Source organism: Argentina silus (assembly GCF_951799395.1).
Source record: "Argentina silus genome assembly, chromosome: 2".
Lineage (NCBI taxonomy): Eukaryota > Metazoa > Chordata > Actinopteri > Argentiniformes > Argentinidae > Argentina > Argentina silus.
In genome coordinates, this window is record NC_139656.1 from 5181098 (window position 1) to 5193230 (window position 12133).

The 12133-nt window shown below is 39.6% G+C and overlaps 2 long non-coding RNA genes across 2 annotated transcripts; both read right to left on the reverse strand.

Moving 5' to 3' along the window:
* Positions 1 to 1167: 1167 nt before the first annotated feature.
* On the reverse strand, positions 1168 to 5164 carry LOC310801114. The gene is made up of 7 exons (XR_014554104.1): positions 4418 to 5164; positions 3562 to 3648; positions 3262 to 3348; positions 3090 to 3142; positions 2851 to 2876; positions 2319 to 2555; positions 1168 to 2175 (listed from the first exon to the last, which is right to left on the reverse strand). It is a non-coding gene; the product is annotated as an uncharacterized lncRNA (long non-coding RNA).
* Positions 5165 to 10008: 4844 nt separating this feature from the next.
* Positions 10009 to 11490, reverse strand: LOC310801117. The gene is made up of 5 exons (XR_014554107.1): positions 11424 to 11490; positions 11124 to 11210; positions 10820 to 10996; positions 10289 to 10525; positions 10009 to 10145 (listed from the first exon to the last, which is right to left on the reverse strand). It is a non-coding gene; the product is annotated as an uncharacterized lncRNA (long non-coding RNA).
* Positions 11491 to 12133: the final 643 nt, after the last annotated feature.

The window sequence follows — 12133 nt, forward strand, 5'->3', positions numbered from 1 at the left end:
TCTCTCATCTGAACCCTCACCCTGAACCCTGATAAGCTAGAGTTTTGTTTTCTTGTAAATGCTCCATGTGGCACTGCAGAGGAGTCCTTCAAAAGGTGCTGATAAATAAGAGAACTTCAGAGACTTCTGAGAACTGTTGTAACAATGTATTGGTTCAAATGGTTCTTTGACACTGAAACTAAATCACACAGACCTAATGTTAAACATTTGATATATTTTCTCATATCAGATAGCGTATATATATTCTTATTAATAGAAAATAAGGTGGCTTATATCTTTTATTTTTTTATTTTACCTTGGTTGGATGATGTCTATAATAGTGATTTTTCTAGGGTCCCAGACACAGTCCCCCTCCAGGCCACTCTTCACCCTGCCACACTCTGGAGGAACCCAGGCTGTGTGAGAACCACAGGAATGCCAGCTCTTCTACAGAGTTTTGCAGTAGTTTTGCAGATTCCTCACTAGCAGAGAGGTTCTGCCGTTGAGGAGTGATACCGATCACTTTGCCCACACTGACCATAACTCTGATGATGACCCTCTTGTGGGGGGGCAGGTCCAGAGGGTATCTGCCGGCCATCTGCAGGTCTCGGCAAAGATAAACCCCTGCGCCCAACATGCCGCAAGCTGACGGACGAAAACCATTTTTCTAAATTTGTTGTGCAGCCTACCTGGAATTTCCATGGTACATGAGATAGGTCCCACCCTGAACTGGCCCTGACAAACCAAGTCGCTGTGCCCCACGAGGTAGAGAAAAGTCATCCTCTGCCCACATGTTTACTGCTAGGAAGAACAGACTTTTTCTTTCAACAAAGGAAGTCAATTATCTGCTCAGATGCAGCTGTGGATGTTAATATTTGTTATTGTTATCCAGCTTCATGTTATTCTGTATGGTGCATGTCTTTCCCATGTGGACTTCATTATGGAGGACTGCTCTGTGGAGCTATGGTTAGGGTTGGAGCTAGGGATAGGGTTAGGGTTTGGGTTGGAGCTAATCTTAGGGCTGGAGTTATGGTTAGGGCTGGAGTTAGGGTTAGGGTTGGAGCTAGGGGTAGGGCTGGAGATTAAATAGAATTGAGTGAGACATATTAGAAATACCCTCTTTCTTTGATGGTATACTGTACATACAAATACATTTAATGTGTGTATTCAATCAATAAAAAGTAAGCATTAGTTTTGATATTTATTCACTATAATTACAGACAAAAAATTACAGACACAAAGACAAATTATGTAGCTTGATCTTGTAATACAATGCTCTTCACAAAAAAGAAAAAGAAAAGAACAATGAATACAACACTGGAGAGACACTAATAAAACACTAATGTATGAAACAGAATAAATTACATATGTTAACATATTTAGAGTATTAAAATGGTAATGCATACAGTACACATCGGAGTACAATGTTTTTTTCTGATCTCTGCAATTTAACACATCATTTAAGGTGTAGTTAGAAGTGTAGCTGCTGAGATTGTGCTATGACCACATCTTAAGCCAGATTGCTGTTCATTTAGAATAGAATGGGAAGATAAAAAGGTTCTTAGCTGTGAGTTGACCAGGGACTCTAATACTTTGGAAAGGCAAGGTTGCTTGGATATTTATCAGTCGTTTTTTTTAGTAGATTTAACATACATTTTAAGCAGGGCATCTAATACATGACAAGTAGATTACATTTACATTTACATTACATTCATGGCATTTAGCAGACACCTTTATCCAAAGCGACTTACAACAAATACATAAGTGAATCATCTATCTATCAGTCATCATAAGAAAAAGTAATCAATGCTCGGACCACATCACAATGCTAGAAGAAGGAAAAATTACTTTTTTTTAACAGGAGAGAAACTTGTACAGGGTGGCAGTGGGGATGAAGAGGTCTTTAGGAGGGACCGTAGTTAAGATGTAGCCTGAAGGCTGGGCGCCAGCCGAGGTGGAAGAGCGGAGTGATTGGGCAGGGGTTTGGCTGACCATTGCTTACAAGTAGGGAGGGGCTGTTCCCTTTGCCGCCCGGTAGGCGAGCACTAGGGTCTTGAATTTGATGCAAGCTGCTACTGGGAGCCAGTGAAGGGTGCGGAGGAGGGGAGTGACATGGAAGAATTAGAAAATGATTGAAATGAAAACAAAGATTTGCCTGTAGTTGACTGATCTCTTAATGCTGGGTGACGCGCTGTTCTGGAAATAATAAGATGATTTCTGTTAATGTTAGATGAAAAATGCATTTCAACCCCTCCATAAATAGTGTCTTTGTATAGCAAATTGTTCAACATAGTCAATAATTGATACCGGATAATCAACCTACTGGCATCACAACTCACCTGTCAACTTAATATCACTGACAGCTGTTAGCGTCCACTAGGACCAACGGACACCAACGGTCCTCTCCAGTAGGCCTCGGCAGATGGGGCACTTGTGCAAGAGGCGTCCACACTCATTACACACCACCAGGTGTCCGCAGGGGATGATGACACAGTTGATCTGGTTACCAAAACATACTTTACAGGTGCGCTCCATCTGCAGAGAACGCTGCTCCACTCTCAATCTCAGGTTCTCAGCTGTAGACACAGGAAAACATTGACTCAACTTTATAGGAAAGAGACCAGCAAGACAAGAACAGTAAACATGGTTGTTTACTGGACTAACTGTATGTCAGCTGTATGGCTGACTTATACTGATTCAAATTGAACTCATGAACTTGTGAAGGAGGGGGAGGGGAGTGGAAGGAAGAGAGGGAAGAGGAGTAGAAGTGGTCAATAGGTCATGGTACTTGTGTGAGAGTCTGGTTCTCTCTTTTTGAAAAAAGAAACAGTACTCTGGCATTAGTCCCTTCGATTGATGGTGGAAACAAACCTGAGTTGTCTTCTTGGACGGGATTCCTGCAGAAACCAATAGAGATAATCAGACAATAGTCCATGAATATGCTGTAACCCTTGCATCCATTACACACGCGCACTTCATTTGTATAGAATACTACCATTGATAGTGTTTTATAACCAGCTGTTCACGGGTTCACTGTGTTCTCAGATGGACCTCCTTAGATGTACTTTACAGTTGTACACAGAGGCTTCAGTGGTTAGCAAAGTACTTACAAAAGAAAGGGATGAGCAACTCTGTTCAGGCCATCCCTGTCATGAACGTGTGCCTGGGGAGAATATGAGAGAAACATGAGAACTCCTAATCCACAGATATTATTCCTCTCTGATACTGTAGGTTTTATTGATTCATACAGAATAGATCAAATGCTCCCTATCTGTTTCTCACCAGAGGCCTGTTGATGGGGTAGGATTCTAAGCCATAGACAACTTCTCCGGGGTCACCCAAGGCATTGTCTTGGCATTGAACGGAAACCTAAACACAATGACAAAAACAGTAGAAATAACCAGACAAAAAACATATTAAAAAGAAAAAAAAGGCCAGTAATATCATATCAGATCTGGGTTGTAACATTCTAGGCCTTTATTATTGCAACACTCTAGGCCTACTTGTGTGTGAAATACTCATGGGTCTTTGTCCTCAAGAAAATTGGATTAGGCCATTACAAAGCTGTGGGACTTTTCTCACCAGAGGCCTGATGATGGGATACGTGTCTGAGCCATAGACAACTTCTCCGGGGTCACCCAAGGCATTGTCTTGGCATTGAACGGAAACCTAAATACAATGACAAAAACAACATCTGAATATGGGCAATAACAGACAGTCACATCTGCATGCTTGTTGTCATACAACTGGCATGAGAGACTATTCCAGTTGAGCAGGTCCTGTCGCTCATAGTCTCACCGAGGCTGATCTAGATAGATGTACCGTAGAAATAACCAGACATAAAACACATTACATTGAAAAAAGTTCGAAGTTTGTTCTTGCAATGAACTACTTTATCTACTTCAAGAAAGTTGGATTTTTGAAAACCTTCACACAAACCCCCCCCTCCTCCAAAAAACATAAACCTGGGCAAGGTAAATGGCTCCAGAAACTACGATAAACTAAAACGCCACGTCGAAGACTTTCTGTTACGAGAATATGTAGTCTACATGTCCTAAAGGCCATGCATAACTGGCCGCATGAGTGGACAAATATCTTACAGTGAATGCTCTACACACTTGATAAAGAAGATAAGAACAGATACTTTCCTTGAATGGTATGAATGGATAAATGTGTAAATGTGTAACTATACCGTTAATTTCTCCATCTCTGTAGGTGTGCAAACGATCGATACACCCCTATCAAAATGGCGTCGCCGTATTTATTTATTCATTCATTTTTAGTTAACCTCAGGTTTTCAGTACATAGACTCACCGACAGGTGTTTGGGTGTAGAATAGGAAGTAGAATAGAATTAGCGTAAAATATAATTTAACAAAAAGCTAAGTACCTCAAATCAAATATAGGATACAATTGTGAGTAAGAACTGATAAACGTACCTTCTTGCTTCATGCGGTTCTCTGGAATAGGAATAAATTGTGCCATTCCATATCTTGGTTTGATAACTAAGCCCTCTGCCAAGAGGTCTAAGAATCACAGTTCATCATAAACTCTGAGGTTTCTATCGTATCTATATCATCTATCAGTCTAGTGTCTCCAAGGTCTTCTGGATCCCAATAAATCCAGTGTTTACCACCTTGGATACACCTTGGATACATCTCTGACCTCAAGGTGAAGAACAGGATCGACTTTATGAGATGAATCCACAATTTGTTGCAATCAATGATAGGCAACAAGAAGTGGGCAATTCTAACATAAACAGAAGAACTGTGCAGAAGAACTCTACAGAAGAACTGTACAGTTCCCACCAACTCCAAAATGGATAGAGACATCAGACATATTCACTGGTAGATGGTCTCCTGTGTCTCCAAGGTCTTCAGGTGGCAGTATTGTTGACCACCCTGAGCATATACAAGTCCCTTGATTAACAAGTGCTAAACAGGTGGATTTGTACCATATTTGCACCAGCTAATTCTGAGGTCCTTAGAGTCCAGCATGGAGTACTCGGCTGTAAGAAGTTGTGACCTACAATTTCTTGTGTTGAAGTTCCAGTAAATCCTTTGAATTTACTCCTCAAGATGAATTCCTCTGAAAATCATCGGAAAGACATTTCTGAGGTGTGATCAGAAAATATAAATTCAAAGAGTAAACATCTCCAACCTTCTTCAGACTTTTCAAGAGTGAAGTGTGAGAACATATCTGTAACCTTGAAGTGTTTAAACAATGCATCTCTCAGGAAGCGGTTAAACAGCATAACTAGCATAACTTCCTTCTGTGGTAAGGTAAACACATCATTGTTTTGTAAGTCTCCTATCTATGACATCTATGACAGTTTATGGTTAGTTTTCTGCTTCTCAGGTGAAACCAAAACCTTACGATAAAGCTTCAGTCAAGTCAAAGTTTATAAGATTAGATTACATTAGATTCACCTTTATTGTCATTGCACAGTGTACAAGTACTGAGACAATGAAATGCAGTTTGGTATCTAACCACATAGTGCAAATAGTGGCATAAGTGCAAAAAATAAATAAATAATATTGTAGACAGTGCATGGTGTTACAGTATAAGGTATTACAGTGAGTATAAATAAATGAATATAATAAGTGAATATACATGAAATGAATATCAATATGATATGTACAGTTGAACAAGGGCAATAGGTCTTGAGGTATGTTACATATACTGTATGTAAGATGTATAAAGACCAATATAATATGGTATGTGCAAACAGGCAGTAGTACAAAAAGCTAAAATGAAGTCCTATTGGTCATAGACACAGAATAAAAGTTGTAAACTGTACAATGAAATGTAATAAGGCAATAAGTGTAAATAAGGTAATAAGTGTAAAATAAAGTAAGCAGTTCATACAGTAATAAATAGCAGCATTGATGGTCGTGTGTGTGTGTGTGTGTGTGTGTGTGTGTGCTGTGATACTGTCTGCCAGACAGTAGTGGATAGAACAGGCTTTGGTCAAAACCAGGTGCTATAACTTTCTGCTTATGTCATTGTGCAATGATCTAGTCTGTCTATACTCAGTGAACATCCACCAAGTGAATATAGAATTCACATTCATGACAAATTAAACAAACAACGCCACCAGGTGGACAACCATGATTGTATTATACTTTTATTATTTGCAGTCCTGATTGCATACCTAAATCATGTCATGACTTGAACAGAATTACACCAATAATTCTTTTTTTATGTGTTATACAGGATTTCTGTGAAATGTGTGCAATATTTATGTGGTAATTCAATGAATTTCAGTGGTGGCCACTTCCTTATTTCTCAGAGTCGAAGCATCCAGCCATGCATTGGAAAGAGTAAGTGAGAATGACAAACAGGGTAAGTTAAACAAATACTGCAAAGGATACATACAGCTTTAACTGACAAATTTACCTCACTATCCACGGTGGAGAAGTGTAGTGAGGGGTTCACAATGACAGCAACCATTACCAAACTCCCACCAGTTACAGTAACAACATGGTCTACATGCACGAGAGCTGTAGAGGAAGTGAAAACGCCAACCTTGCTGTTTTGATATATCCAACAATCCTGTTATTGGAATAAAGGCATACAGAAGTATGAGTGAATTATATAGTGTGATTTAAGTCTCAGAAATGGTTTTACTTGGGATTATATGAAGACACTCCCATTCCAAGACATTCCAAAGAGAGTGAAACATTTTCCATCTGTCATTGAGTGTTAGCTGGTGATGTACTTCTCCAGGAACAAAAAGGAAACCCATCTGAACAGTGAAAGACTGACGCAAATAAATACAAATACTGGCAAGTCCATGGAAAGGTATATTGTCAGCCATAGCAATAACAATATGATAGTAATATACAGTTTTAGAATATGATATATGATGACAATATCTATATACAGAGGCTGTTTCAAAACTATTTCAAAAGTAAGGATATTTGTGTTATGTTCAACAACAACTTACAACAATACATTTTGGCAAAATAATATCTGAACATAGTCCACATAACCGACCGCGAGAGCATCTCCCATAACATGAAGGTAAAGAATCTAGAACCCAGAACCCAGAACCCAGAACCCCAAACCAGGAACCTTGAACAGGAGAAAGTGATCCTTTTACTGATTTAGAGCAGAGACACCTAAAGACATCCTGGTTTAACTTGATTTGCCCCCTGGAGATGGTAGATGTTCAGTCTATCAACAAACTCTCTGTTATACTTCTCTATCAAGCGTTCAAGCGGAACCACTTAACCCGGTGGGTGTAGGCTTTTATCCCAATTCTTACACCATTCATTAAGAGGGATCATCCTCCCAAACTCCCACACCGACTTGATTTACTAGTTGCCTACAATGGAGGAAGACAATATCCAAGACAAACGATATTTGCATGGTATAAATGTAAAAAAAAATGTTTTGTCATGGTGGAAATAAACAATTTGTAAAGAGCTAGTGATTTTGATGTATTTTCTTTCCAATGTCCAATGTTTTCTTTCCAAACTGTTGTTTCTACATGTAATACTACAGATAATATATATTCAATTTAAATGTTTAAAGTTAAAACATTTTATTTTTGTAAATTGCACATTCCAATATTCTATAATAAACTACAACTACTGTATGGTGAAATAATTCATGTTTTATTGTTGTTATTAATGTATTGTCTCGAGTGAATTATTGCATTCAAGCAATATTAAGTAAAAATAAAATCTTTGTCAACAAAAGCCACCTTACTTATAAACACTTATTACATTACAATACACATTCCAAACACACAGAGACACACCTATACTGACTATTTAGCTTTTTCTCTCTCTCATCTGAACCCTCACCCTGAACCCTGATAAGCTAGAGTTTTGTTTTCTTGTAAATGCTCCATGTGGCACTGCAGAGGAGTCCTTCAAAAGGTGCTGATAAATAAGAGAACTTCAGAGACTTCTGAGAACTGTTGTAACAATGTATTGGTTCAAATGGTTCTTTGACACTGAAACTAAATCACACAGACCTAATGTTAAACATTTGATATATTTTCTCATATCAGATAGCGTATATATATTCTTATTAATAGAAAATAAGGTGGCTTATATCTTTTATTTTTTTTATTTTACCTTGGTTGGATGATGTCTATAATAGTGATTTTTCTGGGGTCCCAGACACAGTCCCCCTCCAGGCCACTCTTCACCCTGCCACACTCTGGAGGAACCCAGGCTGTGTGAGAACCACAGGAATGCCAGCTCTTCTGCAGAGTTTTGCAGTAGTTTTGCAGATTCCTCACTAGCAGAGAGGTTCTGCCGTTGAGGAGTGATACCGATCACTCTGCCCACACTGACCATAACTCTGATGATGACCCTCTTGTGGGGGGGCAGGTCCAGAGGGTATCTGCCGGCCGTCTGCAGGTCTCGGCAAAGATAAACCCCTGCGCCCAACATGCCGCAAGCTGACGGACGAAAACCATTTTTCTAAATTAGTTGTGCAGCCTACCTGGAATTTCCATGGTACATGAGATAGGTCCCACCCTGAACTGGCCCTGACAAACCAAGTCGCTGTGCCCCACGAGGTTGAGAAAAGTCATCCTCTGCCCACATGTTTACTGCTAGGAAGAACAGACTTTTTCTTTCAACAAAGGAAGTCAATTATCTGCTCAGATGCAGCTGTGGATGTTAATATTTGTTATTGTTATCCAGCTTTATGTTATTCTGTATGGTGCATGTCTTTCCCATGTGGACTTCATTATGGAGGACTGCTCTGTGGAGCTAGGGTTAGGGTTGGAGCTCGGGATAGGGTTAGGGTTAGAGTTGGAGCTAATCTTAGGGCTGGAGCTATGGTTAGTGCTGGAGTTAGGGTTAGGGTTGGAGATAGGGGTAGGGCTGGAGATTAAATAGAATTGAGTGAGACATATTAGAAATACCCTCTTTCTTTGATGGTATACTGTACATACAAATACATTTAATGTGTGTATTCAATCATTAAAAAGTAAGCATTAGTTTTGATATTTATTCACTATAAATACAGACACAAAAGTACAGACACACAGACAAATTACCGTAATTTCCGGACTATAAACCGCTACTTTTTTCCCACGCTTTGAACCTCGCGGCTTAAACAATGACGCGGCTAATTTATGGATTTTTCCCGCTTTCACAAGCTTCATGCCGCTAAAAAACTCAGCAAAAAACACATTATGTGACGGTGCTCAGTTTTTTGGCGGCATGAAGCTTTCATTAGACCAATGGAATTACCGAACGGGTTAAGGTGAAACAATGTAACTGTTTAGATTAAATCGAGCGCGCTCAAACTTCCCATCATTCTGATTACGGTAGTCATTTTGAAAGCCAAAACAATCGCCACCGCAATGAAGTTTGAGGATTTTAGAGGTGGACCATCTTGGTGTCTCAGATTTATGAGACGTAAAGGCCTGTCCATCAGGGTACGGACGAGTCTGTGTCAGCAGCTCCCTCCCGACTACGAGGAAAAAGTTTCAAACTTCCGCAAATTCACTGATGCAAAGATAGCGGAGCATTCCATCGGCCCGCACGACATCATAAATATGGATGAGGTCGGTAGGCTTGGTAGGCTACTAATTATTTATTTTTGTTACAAGCCGTGTTTCGTTAAAGCCTGTTTATTTTTGTTACAAGCCGTGTTTCGTTAAAGCCTATTTATTTATGTTACAAGCCGTGTTTCGTTAAAGCCTATTTATTTTAGTTACAAGCCGTGTTTCGTTAAAGCCTATTTATTTATGTTACAAGCCGTGTTTCGTTAAAGCCTGTGTAAAGTTAATTTGTTTCAATGTACCGGTAGGCACCTGCGGCTTATAGACATGTGCGGCTTATTTATGTTCAAAATAATTATTTTAAAAAAATTCACTGGGTGCGGCTTATATTCAGGTGCGCTTAATAGTCCGGAAATTACGGTATGTAGCTTGATCTTGTAATACAACGCTCTTCACAAAAAAAGAAAAAGAAAAGAACAATGAATACAACACTGGAGAGACACTAATAAAACACTAATGTATGAAACAGAATAAATTAAATATGTTAACATATTTAGAGCATTAAAATGGTAATACATCGGAGTACAATCTACGCAATTTAACACATCATTTAAGCATCAGAAAATGATTGAAATGAAAACAGAGATTTGCTTGTAGTTGACTGATCTCTTAATACTGGGTGATGTGCTGTTCTGGAAATAATAAGATGATTTCTGTTAATGTTAGATGAAAAATGCATTTCAACCCCTCCATAAATAGTGTCTTTGTATAGCAAATTGTTCAACATAGTCAATAATTGATACCGGATAATCAACCTAATGGCATCACAACTCACCTGTCAACTTAATATCACTGACAGCTGTCAGCGTCCACTAGGACCAACGGACACCAACGGTCCTCTCCAGTAGGCCTCGGCAGATGGGGCACTTGTGCAAGAGGCGTCCACACTCATTACACACCACCAGGTGTCCGCAGGGGATGATGACACAGTTGATCTGGTTACCTATACATACTTTACAGGTGCGTTCCATTTGCAGAGAACGCTGCTCCACTCTCAATCTCAGGTTCTCAGCTGTAGACACAGGAAAACATTGACTCAACTTTATAGGAAAGAGACCAGCAAGACAAGAACAGTAAACATGGTTGTTTACTGGACTAACTGTATGTCGGCTGTATGGCTGACTTATACTGATTCAAATTGAACTCATGAACTTGTGAAGGAGGGGGAGCGGAGTGGAAGGAAGAGAGGGAAGAGGAGTAGAAGAGGTCAATAGGTCATGGTACTGTGTGAGAGTCTGGTTCTCTCTTTTTGAAAAAAGAAACAGTACTCTGGCATTAGTCCCTTCGATTGATGGTGGAAACAAACCTGAGTTGTCTTCTTGGAAGGGATTCCTGCAGAAACCAATAGAGATAATCAGACAATAGTCCATGAATATGCTGTAACCTTTGCATCCATTACACACGCGCACTTCATTTGTATAGAATACTACCATTGAAAGGGATGAGCAACTCTGTTCAGGCCATCCCTGTCATGAACGTGTGCCTGGGGAGAATATGAGAGAAACATGAGAACTCCTAATCCACAGATTCCTTTCTGATTAGTCCTTTTTATACTGTAGGTTTTATTGATTCATACAGAATAGATCAAATGCTCCCTATCTGTTTCTCACCAGAGGCCTGTTGATGGGATAGGATTCTAAGCCATAGACAACTTCTCCGGGGTCACCCAAGGCATTGTCTTGGCATTGAACGGAAACCTAAACACAATGACAAAAACAGTAGAAATAACCAGACAAAAAACATATTAAAAAGAAAAAAAAGGCCAGTAATATCATATCAGATCTGGGTTGTAACATTCTAGGCCTTTATTATTGCAACACTCTAGGCTTACTTGTGTGTGAAATACTCATGGGTCTTTGTCCTCAAGAAAATTGGATTAGGCCATTACAAAGCTGTGGGACTTTTCTCACCAGAGGCCTGATGATGGGATACGTGTCTGAGCCATAGACAACTTCTCCGGGGTCACCCAAGGCATTGTCTTGGCATTGAACGGAAATCTAAATACAATGACAAAAACAACATCTGAATATGGGCAATAACAGATAGTCACATCTGCATGCTTGTTGTCATACAACTGGCATGAGAGACTATTCCAGTTGAGCAGGTCCTGTCGCTCATAGTCTCACCGAGGCTGATCTAGATAGATGTACCGTAGAAATAACCAGACATAAAACACATTACATTGAAAAAAAGGGCCAGTGATGTCATATCAGATCGAAGTTTGTTCTTGCAATGAACTACTTTATCTACTTGAACTAACTACTTCAAGAAAGTTGGATTTTTGAAAACCTTCACACAAACCCCCCCCTCCCCCAAAAAACATAAACCTGGGCAAGGTAAATGGCTCCAGAAACTACGATAAACTAAAACGCCACGTCGGAGACTTTCTGTTACGAGAATATGTAGTCTACATGTCCTAAAGGCCATGCATAACTGGCCGCATGAGTGGACAAATATCTTACAGTGAATGCTCTACACACTTGATAAAGAAGATAAGAACAGATACTTTCCTTGAATGGTATGAATGGATAAATGTGTAAATGTGTAACTATACCGTTAATTTCTCCATCTCTGTAGGTGTGCAAACGATCGATACACCCCTATCAAAATGGCGTCGCCG